This window comes from Ovis canadensis, chromosome 1 (genome assembly GCF_042477335.2).
Source record: "Ovis canadensis isolate MfBH-ARS-UI-01 breed Bighorn chromosome 1, ARS-UI_OviCan_v2, whole genome shotgun sequence".
Classification (NCBI taxonomy): domain Eukaryota; kingdom Metazoa; phylum Chordata; class Mammalia; order Artiodactyla; family Bovidae; genus Ovis; species Ovis canadensis.
In genome coordinates this window covers 6,780,009-6,802,719 of record NC_091245.1, presented here as the reverse complement: position 1 = coordinate 6,802,719, position 22,711 = coordinate 6,780,009, and the positions used below count along the sequence as shown (strand labels likewise).

The window sequence follows — 22,711 nt, the reverse complement described above, 5'->3', positions numbered from 1 at the left end:
CAGGTTGAAGAAGGGGATTGAGATGGAACACCCCAGACCCTGCTTCCTTGTAGAGTCCAATGTTAGTTGCTCAGTCGTGTCCAACTCTTTGTGACCCCATGGACTGTAGCCCACCAGACTCCTCTTCCCTGGAATGCTCCAGGCAAGAAGACTGGAGTGGGTTGCCATTCCTTTCTCCAGGGGATCTTCCCAGCCCAGAGATTGAACCCAGAACTCCTGCATTGCAGGCAGATTCTTTACCATTTGAGCCACCAGGGAAGCCAGGAAATCCTTGCAAGGCCCAGTTGAATAATAAAAGCTGTTCTGGATAAAGTGTCTGAGGTGCAGGTTATCCTTAAATCCTGTGTGTCTTCTGTTCACCTGGGGGCAGCTGATTGGAATTTTGTTTCAGCTTTCACCACCCCACCCCACCTTTTATATCATATCTTTTTGTTTTCTAGTATCAGCCTGTGCTATAAAGAAAGAATGTTGCAGGAGGTTTGCAGGTTATGACCCTGTGGCTTTTAATAGTGGGTGAGGAATTCAGGAGTGTTCTGGTCCCCACTGAGGTCTTAGGGACTTAAAATACCTCTGCCCAGGAAGCGGCTGTCAGCAAGCCTTTGCCCTGGAGGTTGTGATCTGTTTGGGTTTGCAGTGAAACCCAGTGAAAGGCATCCACATTCCTTGCATTCTTTTGGACTGGCATTGGCCGGAAAGCTGGGGTTTCTGAACTCAAACAGCAAGCATGTGGCTTGGTTCTTCCCTGGAGATAACCCTGGTAGATACCAGGGATGGTGTGGCTGGGCTCCCTGCCCTGTGCCCCCCCGCCCAGGTTACCTCATCTGGGTCTGAATTGAAGGCACAGCTTGGCCGGGGTGGACCCCTTTTGAGAAAAGCAGGAGGTCAATGGGGAGCTTTACTTAGGGCCCCTTTTCAGCTCCAACACTTTCCTGGGTGTCATTTATGTGGTTTGCTTTTTCTGGGACTGAGCCAGGGTACCCTGGGCAGCAGGACCCCTGGGAAGAGGAAGCAGGGTGGGTGGGCCTTGCCCCCGGGGTCTCCATCCTGTCATTAAGGGCTCCCAGAGCAGGGCTCACACCTCTCCTGGCCATGGAGATGGCAGAGGGCTGTGGGGGCTTTAGGGAGTGGATGTGTGTCTCCCAGCATTTAAAGAGACGGGATCCTCACACATTTGGCCATTTTTTTGTGGCTTTTTTCCCCCCTACAGAAACACAAATGCAGTGTTTTCTCTTTGCTTCTTAATGTTCAAGATCTGATTTGTCCTAAGTTCATTGTGAGGAGGAGCATCAAGGGATTTTGTGAAAGTGTTAGTCACTCAGTCGTGTCTGACTCTTTGTGACCCCATGGACTGTAGCCCACCACTCTCCTCTGTCCACGGAATTCCCCAGGCAAGAATACCAGAGTGGGTAGCCATCCCCTTCTCCAGGGGATGTTCCCCACCCAGGGATCCAGCCCAGGTCTCCCGCATTGCCGGAAGATTCTTTACTGTCTGAGCCACCAGGGAAACCCTCAGGGGGTTTGACCAGTGCCTGATTTTGTGATTTGCATGTAGCGGCACCCACGTGGAATTACATACACATTGGGCTTCTCAGGTGGCGATAGTGGTAAAGAACCCGCCTGCCAATCCAGGAGACTTAAGAGACACTGGTTTGATCCTTAGGTCGAAGATCCCCTGGAGAAGGGCCTGGCAACCCACTCCAGCATTCTCGCCTGGAGAAACCCATGGACAATGGAGCCCGGTGGGCTACAGCCCACAGGGTCGCACAGAATCGGGCACGACTGAAGCGACCTAGTACTTCACTCCCCACTCACGTGGCGTCAGGTTCTTTACCTGTTACTGATCCCCTGTTAGCGCCACCAGAAATCATTTATTAAAGGGCCAGTGGATGCTGCTGTTCAAGGTGATGGAGCAGGTGAGGGAGCAGGAATGATGCCTGATTCCAGTTCCTTTCACTTTAAGACTCGTGTGACGGACCGTAACTGGCAAATAGCAGAGCTTGGCCCGATGGCTCCTCGGGGAGTGTGCCAACCAAGGAGGGGCTCGATGGGAGACCAGGGTCAAGGCCAGTTCCCATAATCCTGCCAATGGCCGTGGAGGCGGGAGCTCCAGCCTCGCTCACCCGCTGTCTGCATGTTAGGTCTCCTCCCGCCCAGGAACACATCCTGTCCATTTTACAGACAAGAAGTCAGGCTCAGAGAGTGCCCCATTCAAGTTCAGGTTCAGAGGGTTATTAATAAGCTTGTTTGTGTGTCCCAAGTCATCCTTCCTTACTGGGAGGACACATGAGCTATGGGGCCAGTATCCCTGAGTCCCCCTCTGGCCAGTAGAAATCACTTGTGAATCCAACAGGTTAAAGTATTTCTCTTAAAACTGCAAATTTACTTAAAAATCAAGGCTACAGTTAGGAAGTGAGTTGGGTGGTCTGAAAGATCGGTGCTGTCCAGCTGCGTAGACCCGTCCACCCTCCCTGTAGGGCGTGCCTTGGCCAAGGTCTGGTCCATATGGACACTCAGACAGATTCTTGCTCTTCAGGGGCTACTTTTCAGACTATCGCCAGATTTTCTGATTACGTGAGCTTGGGTTTTTGGACGTGAAATTTGCATAGCATTCAACAAACCGTTTAAACGTATACAGTCCAGTTGGCGCTTAGTTCATAGTGTCATGTGACCAGCACCTGTCTCTGGTCTCAGAATCTTTCCATCACCTCAGAAGACCCCCCTCCCGCTCAGGGCCTACTCCTGTCGCCCCCTGCCCTCCTGCCCTGGCAGCCACTAAGGGGTTTACTCTTGAGGTTTGAATTGGACGCCAGCCTGTCTGTACTGACGAGGGAGATCCCAGTTTTCTGAGGTCCTCAGGGCCAGCGCAGCCAAGGCCAGCATCCTTAACTGCAGACACCCAGGCCTGCAGGACGCCCCCTGGAGGTGAGGCCTGTCATCACAGCGGGTCAGCAGCTGGACCACTGCGAGGACCTGGCCACACATCACTTGCACGTGAAGCGGTGCTCAGCCTCTTTCAGAAGCTCTGCATGAGTGAGCCTCAGTCACATAGGGGCTGCCTCATTAAATTAAAAGTATTTATTAAAAATAAATTTAATAAAATTAAATTTTATGTTAAATAAAAATTTAAAACCTCATATTGACCGTGAGGTCAGTTGCCTCCAGAGTGAAGTCTGGGGAATGTGGGCGGGTGAGAAACCTGAGTGCTTGGGCAGAGGTACTAAACGGAAAACAGCCTCTGTGGTCTTACAGGCCTTGTGTTTTAGTTTCATCACCAGCCTGCGTTTTCACTCTTCTTAAAGCAGGCGTGTCATGAGGACCGCTGAGACATTTTTGACATACTTGAGGCTGTGGAGATAAAATGTGAGTGGAAGAAAGATCCCGCAGTTGTTTATTTCCAGAGCCTTCCAGTCCCCTGCTGAAACCTGCGTAGGCTACAAAGAACTTCCCAATCTAATCGGAAAACCCCTGGGTCCCCATCCCTGGCTGGAGTTTTCCCCTCTCGTTCATCTGTTTTTTGAAGTTGACTGGGCCAGCTGCAACTCAGGGAGGACAGAGTGAATGTGTTTCATTCGTGGGTCAGAAAAATGTCTGTTTGGGGTCAGAAAAACATCTCTGCCAAAAACTTACAGCTTTAATCTTTTCCAGGCAGAGACAGATTTCAATAATGAGCACAAGCATTTTGCATGAACTAATTTCCTTGAAACTCAGTTTCCTCACCTGTAAAGATGGAGCCCAGGTCAGAAGTTTCTCAGATAAAAAGGAATGGAATAGGCACTCCAGCTTGCTCAAGAGAAACAGTGGAGGGTTGTTGGAAACATTCAGAGGTCAAGCCCCCAGATCGCAAGGGACCTGGGAACCAGGGTTGGGGAAATGAAACCGCTTTTCAGGAATCAACGTGGCATGTTCCCTGGTCACCCAGCCTCTGCCGCTCAGCCAGTGTGCAGAGGAATGGCCACCAGCCACGGTCCAGCAGTCCATGAGCAGGACCTGCCCTGGGGTGCTTTTGCCTTCTCAGCTCCCTGCTCTTGGAAGTGGGTTGGAGCCCGCTGACCCTTTGGAGCAGGTCCTTAGTTGCTGGGCCCAGAGGCAGATGGTGGATTGGCTCACCTGCAGGTGGGGTCTGTTGCTGATCCATCGGAGGGAGGGGACAGGGCCATGGGGTGTCCAGGCTGGAGGAGCGCCTGAACCAGGCAATGAAGCGCCCAGCAGAGTGAGGAGGTGTTGAGCTTTCACCCTCCCCTGGGGCTTTATGCAAACGTACCTCCCCTCCCTCCTTCCCTCTCTCTTCCCCTCCTGTCCTCCTTGTTTCCTTCCCTTGCTCCCTCACCGCTTCTGAGGTTGCCACCCCACCAGGTGGGTAAGCCATTTAACCTCCCAGGGACTCCCTTGGCTTGTGTTGGTATCGAGGGGCCCCCAAGCATCAGTCCTCTGAACACGTCACTGATGTGGCCCCAGGGCTGCCCTGTCCCAGATACTTCACAGTTTCTCAAGCCCTTCGCCCTGGCTCGTAGAGGACAGGACATCCCCCACCCCCAATTCCTGGGCAGCCTTGGACTTTGGGTTCCATAAACTTGATTCTTCCCGCTTCATCATTTCCCATCATAAATCCTGTTCACATTTGCTGTTTTCCTGTATGAACATAGAGCCTCACCTCTGCCTTTGGTTTTTTTGAAAGTAATTGTGAAAAGCATTGATTGATGCTGTAGGTGTGCTTGGGGTATTTCTGTGGGCTGAGCCTCGGCCCCTTGAACATCATCTTCATCAATAGCAGGCTTGTCCACATGGGACTACTAGCAGCCCATTGAGAGGGTCCTTAAGGTCCCAACATGTCAAGCAAAACTTTATAGATATAGCTGGTTTTCTACAGAGAAAGCCCACAGCCCTTGTCAGATTCCTCAAATGAGTTTTGGCTGACTTGGAAGAAGGCTAAGGCCAGCATGGAGATAAGGTAGCTGGAAGATAAGCCGGTGTTGGGTCAGACCAAGGGGCTGAAGGTCTGCCCTTGACCAAGAGCGCTCAGCACACACCCAGATGAAACTCTCCTTGCCTCTTCACGCTGAGCCCCTTCAGTTGTGTCGTTGTGACCCCCGACCCTGTGTTCTTCAGTCCGCTGGGCTCCTCTGTCCCTGGGATTCTCTAGGCAAGAACACTGGAGTGGGCTGCCATGCCTTCCTCCGGGGGATCTTCCCCACCCAGGGAACGAACCTGTGTCTTCTCTCTCCCACACTGGGAGGCAGGTTCACACTAGCCCCCACCGGGAAGCCTCCTTCTTTCCTTTATCTTGTCCTTATTTCTGTTGCTTTCCATTCAAATACCAATGGTATTTGCTCTGTTGTAGAGTGGGGAGGACCTGGCTTATGAAAATCACCTTTGGATTCTAGCTGACCTGGGCTTGCTCTGCCCCACCCCTGAAAATCAGAGATGCTGTGCGGGTGTTTGACAGGAAGCCGGGGCCACCAGCAGGCCATCCATGGGTCGGTGGCTGGAGAGAGGGGGCCCACCTGAACTGTCAGTCTGCACGGTGCTCAGGTTTGAGGGACATGGGAAGCGGAATTTGGGAATGGGCTCTCAGGGGAGGTGGGCTTCTGATGCACAGTGTGTGTGGTCTGGGCCTGTTGTGGGTTTAGCCGAGGAGGTTTCAGGGAGGAGACGGTATTGCGCAGTGCTCGAAGAGCTCTTCCGTAGGTTCATTTTATGTTGAAATTTTGCGGAGTGCTTTACAGTTTGCAGAGCTCTCAGATTTGTTCTTGACCTTTTGACCTTCTCTGAGAGGTTGGGCCAGGTAGGGCTCTGTGGCCTCCTCTTACTGATGAGGGAGGTGGTGCTCCGGAAGCCCAACAGTGATTAATAGGGGCTCAGAGCATGAGCCCCCACTCACTCAGAACATGAGTGATTAATGGGGCCTCCGACCCCAAGGCCAGTACACAGCTCCCCACAACAACAAGAGCTGAGATCGGATGGTGGGAGGCTAGGCAGGGTTCACGAACTGTCCATCAGTGGGACGCATGGCAGAATCCAGGTGAGGCCTGGATGGATGTCCCTTCTAGCTGGGATCTGTTCATTTCCAAAGGACATAACGTAACTTGAGAACCAGTCATCTGTATTTGTCGGGAGGCAGGTTGGCACGCGTCGCTAGGAAATAGTTTGCCCTCCCTGTTTTGCAGGAAAGAGAGTGGGACCCGAGAGGATGGTCACATCCCAGGTCACATCTGAGTCCTTGGGATGGCCGCTGGGTGTGGGATCTTGGCTTCTCGCGGGAAAAAAATCAAGAGTGAGCCATGGTAACGAGGAAAAAGTTTTATCCAGGGAGACGCACACTCCATAGAAAGAAGGTGGGCCATCTCAGAAGGGGAGGGCATCTCAGAAGGTGAGGGCCGTCTCAGAAAGTGAGGGGCCTCGCAAAAGATGAGGGCCATCTCAGAAGGGGAGGGCCATCTCAGAAGGTGAGGGCATCTCAGAAGGGGAGGGCATCCGAGGTATGGGGTTGTCGGTTATTATTGTTGTTGTTCAGTCGCTAAGTTGTGTCCGACTCTTTTCGACCCCCTGCACTGCAGCGTTCCTGACTTCCCTGTCCTCCACCATCTCCTGGAGCTTGCTCATACTCATGTCCGTTGAGTCGATGATGCCGTCCAGCCATCTCATCCTCTGTTGCCTCCTTCTCCTCCTGTCTTCAGTCTTTCCCAGCATTAGGGTCTTTTCCAGTGAGTCAGCTCTTCACTTCAGGTGGCCAAAGTATTGGAGCTTCAGCTTCAGCATCAGTCCATCCAATGAATATTCAGGATTGATTTCCTTTAGGATTGATGCATTTGATCTCCTTGAGAGTCCAAGGGACTCTCAAGGGGTAGTAATTTTGTAGGCTAATGAGTGAGAGGAGTATTCAAGCTGTTTGGGGGAAGGGGTGGGGATTTCCAGGAATTGAGCCACCTTACCTTTTATGATTAAGTTTCTTTATTTTTAATTGAAAGATAATTGCTCTACAATATTGTGATGGTTTCTGCCGTACAGCAACATGAGTCAGCCATGGGTATGCATACCTCCCTCCCACCTCCCTCCCCCTCCCGCCTGTCTAGGTTGTTCTGGAGCCCTAGTTTGGGTCCTAGAGTCACACAGCCAGTTTCCATTGGCTATCTGTTTTGCATGAAAACATATGTTTTGCATATGTTAATGGATGTGTTTCCATGTTCCTGTCTCTATACATCCCACCCTCTCCTCCCTCCCCAATCCCCCACGTGTCTATAAGTCTGTTCTCTATGTCTGTATCTCTATTGCTGCCCTTCAGATAAGCTCATCACTATTCCTCAACATAGTTCTCAAGTCCTAGCTATGGCAGTCAGAGAAAAAAAAAGAAATAAAAAGAATCCACATTGGAAAAGAACAAGTAAAACTCTCATCTGTTTGCAGATGACTTGATACTATACATAGAAAACCCTAAAGATACTATCAGATAATTACTAGAGCTAATCAGTGAATTTGGCAAAGTTACAGGATACAAAATCAATACACAGAAATCACTTGCATTCCTATACACTAACAATGAAAAATCAGAAAGAGAAATTCAGGAATCAATCCCATTTACCACTGCAAGAAAAAGAAAATGCCCAGGAATAAACCCCCCTAAGGAGACAAAAGAGCTGTATACAGAAAGCTCCAAGACACTGATGGAAGACATCACAGACGACTCCCCCTTTCTGACCTTTTATGGTCGGCCTTGGAGCTCTCGTGATGCCTGTGGGTGGGGGTGTGTGGTGTAGGTTGCTGGTGTGCTACAGCGAGCGTATACTGAGGCTCGAGGTCTAGTGGAGGTCCACTTGTCTGCCACCTTGGACCTCGTTGGTTCTCATGGTTCACGTTGTGTCCTCGGACTATGTCATTTTCCTAAACCCTGCCCGCTTCCTGTCTCAATTGGGATGCTCGGTTTCTGTGGGAAGTCTTCAGGGTACCACTCATGAGTGAGCTCCCCTGCACAGGCTCCTGTGTGCTGACTCCCCTTGTGTCCCTTCTGCACGTGCTGGGAGGTCGGCCTGGGCGTTCATCTGAAACCACTGCATCGGGTGGGCTCCCTTGCCTCCAGTAGAAAGATCAGGCTGGAGAGGAGGTCAGGGGAGATCGGGGTGGTCACTCCCTGGATCCCCAGTACCTGCCTCCCCATCCCTTCCTTCCTATTGTCATTACTCCAGGGTCTTCCTACACTCGCCGCCCCCCTCCCCACATCTCACTGTCTTTCAATTCAGTTCAGTTCCGTTCATTCGCTCAGTTGTGTCTGACTCTGCGACCGGTGGACTGCAGCATGCCAGGCTTCCCTGTCCATCACCAACTCCCGGAGTTTACTCAAACTCATGTCCATCGAGTCGGTGTTGCTATCTAACCATCTCATCCTCTGTCATCCCCTTCTCCTCCTGTCCTCAATCTTTCCCAGCATCAGGGTCTTTTCCAAGGAGTCGACTCCGCATCAAGTGGCCAAAGTATTGGAGCTTCAGCTTCAGCATCAGTCCTTCCAATGAATATTCAGGACTGATTTCCTTTAGGATGGGGTATCGTTGTCCCCTTACTAAACTGCACTCAAATGATGCTAATCTAAGTGACAGCTTAGCCGGTCCCCACACAGTGAGAACACCAAGGCAGGGCCCAGGAACCTGCACTTCAACCCGACTGGCCCAGGTAGTCACTGACGTACTCAGCTTTTTTGGATTCAGATCCCAGCCTGAGCACTCTTGTCCTGTCTGCACCTGTTGGAGCGTCCATCTATCCATCTGAGAGAGCAGATGTGTACTGAATCCTACCTGACATCTGGATCTGCAGCTTATGCAGACCTCTTATAGGCCTGGCTTCCCTGGTCCTCAGCTGCTAAAGAAGCCACCCGCAATGCGGGAGACCTGGGTTTGATCCCTGGGTTGGGAAGATCCCCTGGAGAAGGGAAAGCCTACCAACTCCAGTATTCTCGCCTGGAGAATTCCGTGGACTGTCTAGTCTGTGGGATCACAGAGAGTCAGACATGACTGAGCGACTTTCAGTTTCTTATAGGCCAGACGTGGGGGGCTGGGACAGGAAGGGAATGCCAATGCCTGGCTTAGGGGAGGACCACCCTCCACTTGGCTCCCTTTCGGTGACTGCACTCAGGTGGTTGATGCTGAAGCTGACGCTCCAATACTTGGGCCACCTGACGTGAAGAGTCAACTTAATGGAAAAGACCCTGATGCTGGGAAAGATTGAAGGCAGGAGGAGAAGGGGACGACAGAGGGTGAGATGGTTGGATGGCATCACTGACTCAATGGACATGAGTTTGAGCAAGCTCCAGGAGTTGGTGATGGACAGGGAGGCCTGGCGTGGTGCAGTCCATGGGGTCGCAAAGGGTCAGACAGGACCGAGCGACTGAACAACACAGGCGGCATCCCACGTCTGTGTCCTGCAAGAGGGGATTTGACCTCCGGGTGGGTGGGGAGCACGTGGATCCCCTGCAGCTCTGGCTGCAGCCGCTGATCCTGTCCTGGGCCGGGCGAGTCAGGGGAACTAAGAAAACCACCCTCTCTGTACTTGGACGCCGTGCTGGGTTCCTGCTATTCTTGCGAGAGACGCAAAGCAGAGGACAGGCAGCAGGTTGTAGCCTCACCCTCCCCGTCTCTCCCTGCTCTGTTCCTACTGATGATGCTGTCGCTGCCTTCCTTTCTGTTTTGTTTTTCCTTTTCCTGTGCTCCTGGGCATGTTCAGAAAACCTCATAAGGGCTACCTGCTGCTTCAAGGGTATCATACCTGACATTTCCGGGGTTTGATAAAGGAGAGATCAACCGGAAATCTCTGGAGTAGCATCTTTATGAGAAACAAAGTATATTCTCTTTCATTTTTAATGATTTTTAACTGTGATGCAAAAACCTTCCAGAAAAGATACCAGCAGGCTGAGGCAGCCAGGACTGCGGGATGCTCAGAACCGCGGGTCTCACGCTGAGATGCCACCCAGGGCTGCTGGTCCAAATTTCCGCCTGGCCAGCGTGCCCACAAAGGCACGTGCCTGTGCAGGGATGGTGGTGTTGGTCCATGTTGCTGCGAGCCTCCAGCACCACCCCTTCGCCCCGTGGCCCTGGTTGTGGTCTCAGAGGGTCTGAGACCGAAGGAGATGGTGGAGGAGGAAGATGCCAGGGGAGCGGGCAGGGATAGCAGCAAATGGTCCACGTGATATCCCCGGGATAGGATGAAGGTTTGGGGCCCACACAGATTCTGTGGACAAGTTGGTTCCCCAAATCTCTCATTCCCTCTACTGACCGAACCCATTCTAAAGGTTTAAATTAATTGGTAAAGCCTATAGCCCAGGGCCTGGCCCAGGGTAAAGGGCGTTATCTTCCTAGTTAGGATTCAAACGATTTCTGTTTTCCTAGGGTCAGAGCGGACTCAATCCTGAGAAATTGAGTAGAGTGCCCAGACCACAGGCAGTATAGTGAGGTGATGCGTGGGAAATTCCCGAAAGAAGAAGCAGGAGGGGATGGATGCGGAGGGGAACCCACCAGAGAGCAGGTGCGTCCGGAGAAGGACCAGGAGGCTGCGGTCTCAGGACCAAGTGGACCAAATCCGGTGTGCCCCCTGCCTTTGCAAATTAGGTTTTCTCAGAGCCCAGCTGCACCCACTCATTGTCTGTGGTCCTGTCTGCCTTTGCAGGGAGGAGCTGTATGGTTCGAGTGGAGGCCACGTGGCCCACAGAGCCTGCCGTCTTCCCCGCCTGGCCCTTTCCAGCAAGGGTGTCACCAGGGGCCATCTGGCAGCGTCTAGAGACGCTTCTGTCATCACAACTGAGGTGGTGGTGGGGGGGGGGGGCTCCTGGCATCCAGTGGGTAGAGGTGGGCGTGCTGCTGGGATGCACTTGGATGGGTCCCATGGCGGAAAATGATCCCACCCCGAATGTCAGTAGGGCCAAGGTTGAGAAACACTACCATCCAGAAGAGCATTTCTGTTTCAACTCCAGAACTGACCAGCTGGGGGAGGTGAGTGGTGCCCTCTGCTAGGATAGGGATGCAGGAGAGGGGGCAGTGGGCTCAGGCCGGCGGTGGGAAGGACCCGGCCGTCTGGCCCTGCAGTGGCCATCCTGAGGGCATGGGCAGGTACTGCAGAGACCAGGCTTCAGGCATCAGCAGAGATTAGGCGCTCCCTCCCCACCCTGTCCCCAGGCGTGGCCTGGCAATGGCCAGTCCCCAAGGAGAATGCGCCTAGTGACGAAGCAGAAGGGCAGGGATGGACACTGGGGACAGTGGACACTCTAGGGGCCGGCAGAGGAGGAGAAAGCATGGAAGGAAGGGGGAGGACCAGCTGGGGAAGTGCGGGAGGAGACGTGCAGGACAGGCCTCGCAGGCCAGCTCAGAGCAGGGAGAGCGGTCAGCGTGCGAAAGCCACCCAGGGAGACGCATGTGGGCAAACGCCCTCGGGACCTGGCACTCCCGTGGCCTTATCAACTCCGATGAGAACAGGGCGTCCAGGCCTTGGGGTGGGAGCGGCTTCGGGGGCAGTGAGGGCGCAGCCAGGGAGGGTGTTTGTAAGCAGAAAGGCGCTGGCACCAGCCAGCCAGCCAGGAGCCCTGGGCTTGAGCCAGCGGCTGGTGCCATAGGCGAGGGGGTCCGGAGCTGCCCGGGGCTCCGGTCCAAACCCAGGCGCAGTGGGACTGAGCACAGAGACCTCCCGTGGACCAGGAGGAGAGGGAAGGGTGGAGCGGGACAGCAGGGCGAAGGTGCTGCTGAGAATCCTCTAGACGGCCGAGTACAAGCACTGAGCAGAGAAAGCAGAGGATGGGATCAACTGAGCTGTGCCCCTTCTGCCCATGGGTGATTCTTTTCTCCTCCCGATGCTTTTTCTGACCTTCTATATAAAATAATCACCCTCTGGGAGGCGAAAGGAAAGCTCCTCCCCAACTGCCCTCTGGCTCCAGGTCACAATCTTCCCCCCACCGGCCAAGCTCTTGTGTCACCCTCGGAACTGGAAGGAAATTAGCTGATTATCAAAAGGCCAGGGGCCTGGCTTCCAAGGCCTCTGGGGCACTCCGTCTCTCCGCAGGAAAGCTGCTGGGTCAGTCGGGTTCCATTTCATCTCTGCCTGGTACAGACGGGTAGCAGAAGCTCTGCGACAAACAGGGTGGTTTCACACCAGGCTTGCTAATGTGTGTGTGTGTGTGTGTGTGTGTGTGTGTGTGTGTGTGTGTGTGTGTGTTAGTGGCTCAGTCTTGTCCGACTCTCTGTGACCCGGTGGATTGTAGCCCGCAGGCTCCTCTGTCCATGGGGTTCTGCAGGCAAGAATGCTGAAGTGGGTTGCCATTTCCTTCTCCAGGCGATCTTTCTGACCCAGGGTTGGAACCCTGGTCTCCTGCACTGCAGGCAGATTCTTTTCCATCTGAGCCACTCGGGAAGCTCCTGCTAATGTATGCATTGATTTAAAAAAAAAACAAAGCACCAAGCAGACGTTTGGGCTGTCCTGTCAGCTCTGCCCCAGCAGCCCAGCTTGAGGGTCCTGCTCTGGTCTCCAGGAGCCAGGCTGCTGTCGGCCCAGTGGGCAGCGGGGAGGAACAGGTGGTCCTGGAATTGTCTAGAAAGGGGCTTCTCCAGCTCAGCCATCCTTGTGTTGGTCTCACACCAGCCTTGGGTTCATGGGCTCCCCCTGCAGCCACCCAGCTGGGATCCTTGGACCAGAGACCTGGCTTCTTTGCACCTCGGTTTTCCCGACCGTTCGATGGGGGAATAATGTCTGCGTCATGGGGTGGCTGTCACGTGTAAATCAGTGAACACAGAAGCACTGAGAATGCTAACACCTGACACGCACCCAACAGATGCCCTCACGGCGGCGGGGTCAGGTGAGGTCAGGGGGTGACAGCGATTTGTGGCATCCCTGCATCAAGCCAGGTCTCGTGACATCTTTTTTTCAGCAACAGTTCCTCACCTTGTGTCTCTGTTACATTTCGGTAATGCTTGATTTCTAACTTTTTATTACTTTTTAAAGTAAATATTTAAATATTTCATATAATAGCTACTATATTTGTTCTAAGCATCTACGATCTGTGATCTTTGATGTGACCTTGGCAAAAAGACAGTTCAGGGAAGGCTCAGGTGATGGTTAGCATTTTGTAGCGATAAAAAGTCTTTTTAAATTAAGGCATGCACTTTTTTTTTTTTTTGAAAGCACTATCATACTCACTTGGGTTCAATCCCTGGGCCTGGAAGATCCCCTGGAGGAGGGCATGGCAACCCACTCCAGTATTCTTGCCTGGAGAATCCCATGGACAGAGGAGCCTGGTGGGCTACAGTCCATGGGGTCGCAAAGGGTCGGACACGACTGAGCCCATTTCCATTTCATTTCGTTTTCATGGATTGGACCATGGGGTCACAAAGAGTTGCACATAACTGAGTGACTTCACTTTCAAGCACATCACAGCTCCACCTCAGATCATCAGGCGTTAAGGGTCTCACAAGAAGCCAGCCACCCAGACCCCCCTGCACACGCAGTTCACTTCAGGGTTCAAGCTCCTATGAGACTCTAACGCAGCCACTGATCTGCCAGGAGGCAGCGCTCAGGCGGTAATGGGAGTGATGGGGCGTGGTTATAAACACCGATGAAGTTTTTCTCACTTGCCTGCCGCTCACCAGCTGTGCAGCCTGGTTCCTAACAAGCCACGGACCAGACCGGTACCAGTTTGGGGGTGGGGTGCCCTGATTCACGTGACTTACTTCATCTTTTTTAAGTTTCTTTTTTAAAAAAAATAATTTTATTTATTTATTCTGGCTGCGCTGGGTCTGCATTGCTGCGCGCGGTTCTCTCTAGCTGCAGCAGGCAGGGGCTGCTCCCTAGCTGCAGTGCGTGGGTTTCTCACTGGGGTGGCTCCACGGGCTCTCGGATGTGCCGGCTTCAGTGGTTCCGGTTCCTGAGCCCGAGAGCACAGGCTCTAGAGTTGTGGCACACGGGCTTAATTGCCCCGCGGCATGTGTGATCTTCCCGAATCCGGGATTGAGCCCATGTCTCCTGCATCGCCCGGCGGACTCTACACCGCTAAGCCAGCGGGGAAGCCCCCTCGCTTTGTCCTGGTGCTGGCTTTATTGCGGCGGTCTAGCACTGAACGTGCGTGTCTCAGGGGTCTGCCCACACTGTTTTCAAGGCTGCATAACAAGTGACCGTAAGCATCCTGCCTTAGAACAGCAGAAGTGGGTTCTCTGGAGCCTGGAGGCCTCGAGTCTGAGATGAGACGTCTACAGGGCCAGGTTTCCCCTGAGGACTCCTCCTTGTAGCTCCGGACATTCACCCACCATCTCCACGCCCAGCGGCTTGAGCTTCATCGCTCCAGTCTCTGTCCCATCTTCCCAGTTATCTTCCCCTTGTGTGTCTGTGTCTCCTTATCCCAACGTCCCTCTTCTTACAGGGACACCAGAGATTGGATTTAGGGCCTGCCCTAAACCAGTGTAACCTCATTTTAACTTGATCACATCCGCAGAGACCCAGCTTCCAAACGTAAATTCACAGGTACTATGGTTTAGGATTCCAGCGCCCCTTTTTGGGGGGACATCATTCAACCACCTGTAGTGGGCGCGGTTGGCTGTTTTAACCTGTATCGTGATTTCTGTTGTAGTTCAGTGTCTGCATCTTCCTCATTTCTGCGAGCCCTCTATGGCAGGCTGGTCTTGCTTCTCTCTGTGTTCTAACATAGCAGCTAGCATAGTGCAGGACAAGGCTCAGGACCCCCGTCGTTAGTGACCGACACTAAGGAGGATGCCGCTGCTGATAACCTAGTTTTCGGGACGGAAAACTGCACTAGACAGATGTGAAGAGGGCTGGGAACACAAGACGTCCCGGTTGGAGAGGCTGCCCACAGATAGACTGAGATGGGAGCAACCCACAAATCCTTGGTTGGCGAAAGGACTACTTACTGAGTGATGCTGTGTGCCAGGGAGGCTGAAGGTGCTTGCTGACCCTGAGCTCTTGGCCTGGCTGGAGATGCAGGCAGTTAAAAGAGCTGTCACGGTCAAGTGATCAGTCCTATTGTAGGGGAGCACGGGGCGCAGGGGCTGGTGACCACAGACGTGGCGTTGACTCAGAAGGCAGCCTGCTGGCTTAAGGACTTTGGCCACCCCTCAGACCTCTGGCAGCTCCCGCCTGCCCTAGCCAGGAGCCAGCCTGTCTCCTCCCACCCCCTGGCTTCCTGCCCCTACCCTGTCCCCCGTTCCTCGATGTCCAGGGTCAGAGTGTCCTCAGAAAGTCACATCTAACAAAAGCTCAGAGTATGACCTTATCTAGAAGTAGGGTCTTTGCAGATGTAATTGACTTGAAGTCTGTGTATATGCCCAGTCGCTCAGTCATGTCCAACTCTTTGCACTCCCATGGACTGTAGCCCATCAGGCTCCTCTGCCCATGGGACTCTCCAGACAAGAATACTGGAGTGGGTTGCCATGCCCTTCTCCAGAGGATCTTCCCAACCCAAGGATCAAACCTGAATCTTCCAAGGCAACTGCGTTGATAGGCAGATTCTTTGCCACTGAGCCACCAGGGGTGGACCCTAATCCCGTGACTGGTGTCCTCAGAAGACGGCCGTGTGGACACACAGGAAAGAAGGCCACGGGATGACAGGGGCACCTGCGAGCCAAGGAAGGACAAGGCTTGCCCGTGAAGCCACAAGCCAGGAGGAGCCTAGAGCTCGCTCATCCCAGAGCCTTCTTCAGGAGCATGCCCACAGAGACCTTGATTCAGACCTTCAGTACCCAGGACTGGGGGAGGATGGATTCTTGGTTTTAAGCCGCCCAGTTTGTGGTTATTTTTTACACCAGCCCTGGGAACCCGCGCATCTGGGCCTCGCTGACCCCAGGACACCTAGGCGAGGTTTTGGCTCAAGGTTTCTACAAAGATTTCCTCTGAAGAATGTGTCCTGCTTCTAAAAATAAAACCTTGCCTGCCCCTGGGGCCCTCCTGTAACAGGGAGCTCTCCCCAGCGCTTGGCCTTGTATTTCTGTGATCTGCTTCACTTCAGACTCAGGCCCAGAGACGTTTGGTTGGATCTGTTCTGCAGGCAGCAATAGCCACACCGGGAGTCGGGGTTGAAGGCTACGCGAAGGTGCTGGAATTCCTGGGGCCACTTCAGTCTGCTCCTTCATGGACCTTCTGTCTGGCCTCCAGCCCTTACTTACCTGTTAAAACGCACCTTGATCCCTTCAAGGTCAAAATGCTCTTTCAGGCACACTGGCCGGCGGATTCGCAGAGCTGCCATCGCCTGCCCTGCAGGCTTGGGCCCCGCGTGGAAGGAGTCACTTGAGGGCCCTGTGTGAGCCTCGTGTGCGCCTGCAGAGCTTGCCCCCAGGACTTAGTGCCGTGAGTGTGCAGACTCAGGACCTTGCGAGTAACACCCAGAAAGTACCGCTGCCCTTGGGTGCTTTTGTGGTGGAGTCGGAGTTAGCGTCAATGACAGCAGAGCGGCCCAGGGAGGATTTATGAAAGGGTAGGAGGGTTTGGTCAGGCTTAAAAGAGTCGGAGAGCATCTTCCAGGAAAGGTGAGCGGCGTGCCTGGCTGAGCATACAGAGTCTGGGGAGGGGGCCTTTAGCTGATCGTTAGGGCCTGCAGTTGGGGGCTTGGGGTTGGGGGGCAGATGAAGCCAGTGGTATCTTGGGGGTTGAGCAGGTGGGCTTTCTTCTGAGTAATAAGGCGGTACAGATAGTGAGGGATCTGGAGGACCTTGGAGAAGGCCAGGTCCTGAATAGGGAGAGAGAGCTTGGTTGGGGCCTGAGGAGGCCGGGATGTGGGGTTGGCGGGGGCGACCTTGGGCTACCATTCACAGCGGAGGCTGAGCGATCGGGGTCTGGGCTCTAAAGGAAGTACTGTCGTAGGTTCTTTGACTGATGGGTGAGTCTGGGCTGCACAGAGACCCTCTGCCCTGTGTGTGCATTGGGGGCACGTGAGCACTTTGAAAACATGCTGCTGAATCTCTGGGTGGGACCGTGTTAGTCCAGAGCCTCCCCAGGTGGTTGTCATCGACATCCAGGGTGGGGAAACTGTCAAGGGGAGCCCCTTGGGGCCCAGGGGTGCCGGGCGTGGCCATCGGGTGGAGGTTGAGATTGAAATGCAAGGGCAGGAGCCAGAGAGGAGAGGTGGAAACACACGACCTGGCAGCTCAGATTTAAAGGTAAGTGTGTTAGTGTGTTAGTCACTCAGTTATGCCCGACTCTTTGCGACCCTGTGGACTGCAGCCCACCAGGCTCCTCTGTCCATGAGATTTTCCATGCAGGGATACTGGAGTGGGTTGCCATTTCCTTCTCCAGGGGATCTTCCCAACCCAGGGATCGAACCCAGGTCACCTACACTGCAGGCAGATTCTTTACCGAGTGAGCTACAAGGGAAGCCCCAAACGGTAAAGGAAGAGGATAAATGACGTTAATAATAGTAGCCCTCACCAGGGACGGTGGTTCTCAGAGGGGTGATATCAGGGGACACATGGTGGTGCCTGGAGTTGGGTTGTCCAGGGGAGATGCTCCCGGCTTCTGGGTGTTCAGGCCAAGGATGCTGCCGGAAGTCCTGCAGTGGGTAGGGCACCCCCCGCCCCCCAGCCAGGCCCCACCCAACCACACACACACATCCCAAGTGTTTCTAGCATCAAGAGCAGGAAGCCCTGACTTGGGGACAGAGCGCCTGCTGGGTCTTAGTAAGCGCTCGGCATGAACCAGCTGACTTTACCCACACACTTGGAAGAGGCAGAGAGCGTGTCATCCCTGTGTTATAGATGGAGAAGGGGAGGTGCCAAGCAGTTGAGTTCTGCTTGCCAGAAGGCTTCCCCACCTGGAGCCAAGTGACACAGAGGAGTAAAGAGAGCTCATTGAGGTGAGAAAGTAGTGACCGGTTTCGAGTACATGCCAGCGCCTCTGAGTGCCAGTGCAGAGAATCCGTGCGTGGGTTTGAGCCCCTGGCAGGTCGCTGTTCAGAGACATCCATGCTGGGCCAGCTGGCCTTCATCTCCAGGCACAGTGACGACTAAGAACGGGCCTCATTGAACACCTACTATGTGCTCACGTGTCAAGCCAGATTTTACCATCTTTCTGCTGCAGGTGATACAAATAGAGGCACAGAGAGGCTAAGTAACGTGTCCAAGAGCACACAGCTAGAGCGGCTGGTCACACTGAGGCCTGACTCCAAAACCTCGTGTTCCCTTCTTTGTATGGTTTAGTCCCGGCTACAGGCCAGGAGGAGCAGGAGGAAAGGATCAGGTGAGGAAGCCCCATGCTAGAGGAGCGAGCAGAGCCTGGGAACAGAGCTAGGCTGGAGGCAGGGTGCCGAGCGTGCAGACCGTGGGGTCTTCCCCTTGGTGAGGCCGACGGCCTCTGTATCTCCCAGGCCCGCAGGAGAAGATGAGCTTTTGTCTGGAAACAGATGTTTCCAGAACAGCTTTTTCCCTGCCCTGGTCTTTTCCAGAATGATTGCGTCTTGAGGAATCAGTGAAGCTGGGGTTCAGTTTGTGCCAGGAGACACAAGTGTAAGTTAGCTACTCAGTCGTGCCTGACTCTCTGCAACCGCATGGACTGCAGCCCACCAGGCTCCTGTGTCCATGAGATTTTCCAGGCAAGGATACTGGAATGGGTTGCCATTTCCTTCTCCGGAGATCTTCCAAACCCAGATCAAACCCCGGTTTCCTGTGCTGCAGGCAGATTCTTTACCAGCTGAGGTACAAGAGAAGCCAGGAGACAGCACACCCCTCAGTGCCGGTGCTCCGGGCTGTCTGGCCTCCAGACCGCTGCTGTTCCTGTGGGCCTGTCATTCTCACCGGCCTTTCTTCTCAACAGCGGGTCCCTCGCACCTTCGCTGTATTTTGAGCTGTGCTGTCTTGCCCACTCTGTCTGCATGTCCCTGGGGGATCCCAGGGCCCCCTGAAGCCTAATCTCTTGCCCTCAGCTGCTTTCCCACTCGGCTTCCACCAGCTGCAGGAAATTTCTAGCCAAGGTTTTGCCTCTGTGCCTTGACTACAAAGGGTGTCTTTTGTGTTACTAAGGATCTGCTCATTTTGTGCGTGTCCTGCTGCAGGCGGGCTGGGCTCCCCCACAGGGAGCCTGACATCACGGAGATGGAGCCCTCTGGTGGGGAGAGTCTCCCCTTAGTTTAGGGGACACCGACCTGCTTTGTCCTCCTCCCGACCCCTATTTTCTGGTGGTTCCGTTGTGTTCTTGGTGAGTGGAAAAGTTCAGAGAGCTCCAGAATCGTGGTGAAACTTGCTTGTTTTCCAACCCCCACGTACTTGGTTGCTGCAAAGAAATGCCTCTGCGGGGCCCATGAGGTGGCAAGGTTTTCTGCAGAAGCACTCCTGGTCTGTGGGTGTCATTCTCCGCCGACGTCCAACTCCGCCTTCAGGAATGTGGGGTGAGCAGCACTCCAGCCGATGGCCTGGGAGTTTGGGATCTTAGGAAAGAATGTTCCAGAAGTGTGGGGGTAAGACCACACTTTGCAGAGGCCGGACATTCATTTGCTTCTTGAGTTCCGGTTGTGTCAGCTGGGACAAAGCGGGGCTGGAAAAGAGGAATTCCCGGGAGGCGGGAGGCCACGCCGGCTGAGGAGCACGAGGGGCTGAGACGGCGGATCTGTGTCCACACTCCCAGGAGGCTGTGTGACCTTCCAGGGGCCCCCAGAGCACACTGCTGCGGACTAGGCTCAGCACAGCAGAGCTTCCATCTCTCGTGGCTCTGGAGACCTGAGGCTCAGGGCTGCAGTGGCGGCAGGGCTGTCTCCTTCTGAGGCCCAAGGGAGAAGCATCCTGGGCCCCTCTCCTGGGCTTCTGGATGGCCACCTCCTCCCCGTGTCTCCACGCCACCTTCCCTCTGTGCCCAGTGTCCCTGTTTTGTAAGTATGCCTGTCATATTGCATGGGGGCCTGCCCTCATTGCTTTATCTGAACTCGGTCATCTACAAAGACCTTGTTTCCAGATAAGGTTGTGTTGGCAGGTAGCGGAGGTTGGAACTTCAGCATCGTCGGCAGGGGACACAGTTCAGTTCATAATGTGAGGGTAGGAGAAAGGTGTGAACATGTGTGTCTGCTCAGGACTGCGCTCCCTGGCCTGGTGGTTTTTAGGTTTTAGCTAAGAGATGCTTGCTCAATTGCCTGACCTTAACCCTGTGGCTAGGCCTTAAATAGCTCAAGGTAATAATGGAAGTTATGTGCAGTGATATTAAACCTTTACTACACACAACCCACAGTTGTAATAAATAGCAATGGAGGTAGAATTTATGAAGTGATCAGTAATTTATAAAGAAAGTATATGTCCTCATTTAATAAAGCCTCTATAAACCAGCAAAGAAGGCAATGGCACCCCACTCCAGTACTCTTGCCTGGAAAATCCCATGGACAGAGGAGCCTGGTGGGCTGCAGTCCATGGGGTCACTAAGGGTTGGACACGACTGAGCGACTTCACTTTCACTTTTCACTTTCATGCATTGGAGAAGGAAATGGCAACCCACTCGTGTTCTTGCCTGGAGAATCCCAGGGACGGGGGAGCCTGATGGGCTGCCATCTATGGGGTCATGCGGAGTCGGACACGACTGAAGTGACGCAGCAGCAGCAGCAGCTATAAACCAGCTGGGCTTCCCTGGTGGCTCAGATGGTAAAGAATCTGCCTGCAGTGCAGGAAACCCAGGTTTGATCCCTGGGTCGGGAAGATCCCCTGGAGAAGAAAATGGCAACCCACTCCAGCATTCTTACTTGGAGATCCCCATGGATGGAGGAGTCTGGCGGGCTACAGTCCATGGGGTGAGAAACAGCCAGACACGACTGAGCAACTGCACACACGCGCACCACACACACACACACACACACTGTTCTGGCACTCATTTTTAAATAAACAGACCCACCATATTTCTGGAGGAAAAGATAAAATAGTAAAAAGGTTTCAGGTCTCACCAGTGCCATGCCAGCAAAAAACAAAACCCAGTGGGGTTAATTTTTTTGAAGGAATGAAAAGGTGGGAGAGACATATTACTAAATTATTCTGAAGTTCATTTGGAAGAAGGAAAAATAGGTAAAAATAACTGATAGGAGGCTTTGAAATAGAACGAGTCGTGGAGGCTAGTCCTCCCGGATGGCCAACTGTGGTAGAACTCTGGGAATTACATAAGGCTGGTGTTGTGATAAAAATAGGCAGACTCATGACACAGAATCGGGTGGATTCAAACCTTGGTATCTACACACATTTAAAAAGCACCAAGTAACATCACGGAGAGGACGGATTGTGCAGGAGCCGGTGAATGGGTAATTGCCTAGCTGTTTGCTAATTAATTTTGTGAAGTTCCTCTCTGAGCAGCCAAATAAATTCTTTGTACATTAATGTCAGTCCACACGCCATTTTTTTTTTAATAGAGGAAAATAGATGTGAATGTTTATCAAGTTTTTCAATGGGGGAGGCTTTTCTGTGCTTCAGTGTGAAATCACAAAGGACAGATTGACAGGGTTAGATAATTGAGACTTCATTCAGCTAGCAAATGGATTCATGTGTGTGAGCAACAGTGGGGAAGATATTTGTAACTGATAGGACATTTCCTGGAGAAGGAAGTGGCAACACACTCCAGTATTCTTGCCTGGGAAATCCCATGGACAGAGGAGCCTGAAGGGCTGCCGTCCCTGGGGTCATAAAATTCTGATGCAACTGGACGACAACAAATGAAATTTTACAGTCTAATCGAGCAAAGCATGCGTAATGATAGTCATGAAGCAGCAAACAAGATGTAATCAACATTTGAACATTTCCTGATGGACGGTTTCGAAGGAATGTGGAGTTAAACTTGGTATTTCGTTGCCCCGTTGTCAGATAAGCGAAGCTTTTCTTGAACCTCCGTCAGAAGGTTGGGAAGAAATGTCTGCTGCGGTTGGGAGGGTAACTCTCTACAGCTTTCCAGGAAAGAGTTTGGCAACGCTTCGTACTCTACTAGAAATTCATCTTAAGAGAATGATCCAAAGTCTGGAGATTAGGGATAAAGACGGCCACCACCCTGCCGTGTATAGCTGCAGAAAGCAGGGAGCCTGTGGGCAACCGCAGGTCAGGGTGCTCCCCCCTCCACAGACCTGGAAACAAGCCTGGTGAGTCCTTCGTGCCCAAGGACATTGTGCAGCCCAAGCTCCTTTGTGCAGTGTCTTTGCTGATGACTCTCCATCGGGAACGAGTGGTTCCAATGCATGTGGGGACTCCCCCCACCCACCACCAGTTCCCAGACTTGGGCTGGGAGTCCTGCAGTGCAGCTCAATTCAGACACTCTCTACCTGGAGATGAGCTCAGGTCCCCCAGGCCGAGGGGCTCAGTCCCACAAGACTGCTGCCACCGCCCCACTGCAGATGCCCATCACAGGTCCAGGTTGTCACATGTGCTTCTGACCAGCTGGCTGTAGATTGCAGTTTCCCATGACCCCCTCCTTGGGTCTGATTAATTTGCTAGAGAGGCTCATGGAACTCAAACATTTTACCAACAGGGTAAATAGGATATAATTCAGGAACATCCAGACAGAAGAGCTGCCTAAAGCAAGGTATGGAAAAGGAGGCAGGGCTTCCCCTCCCTCTCCTAGCACCGCCTCCCCAAATCTCCACTTGGTCACCAGCCCTGAAGCCTTCAGAACTCCAGCCTTGGGTTTTTACAGACAGCTTATGGAGAAAGGGAAAGTGTTAGTTGCTCAGTCATGCCCGACTCTGTGACCCCATGGACTATAGCCCCCCAGACTCCTCTGGTGGGATTCTCCAGGCAAGAATACTGGAGCG

General features: G+C 53.2%; 1 protein-coding gene across 3 annotated transcripts in view; it reads left to right on the top strand.

Moving 5' to 3' along the window:
- The window catches only part of SH3BP4 (SH3 domain binding protein 4), a 99,119-nt gene that overhangs the window by 42,788 nt on the left and 33,620 nt on the right, over window positions 1–22,711 (top strand). The gene's annotated exons all lie outside the window — the stretch shown is intronic.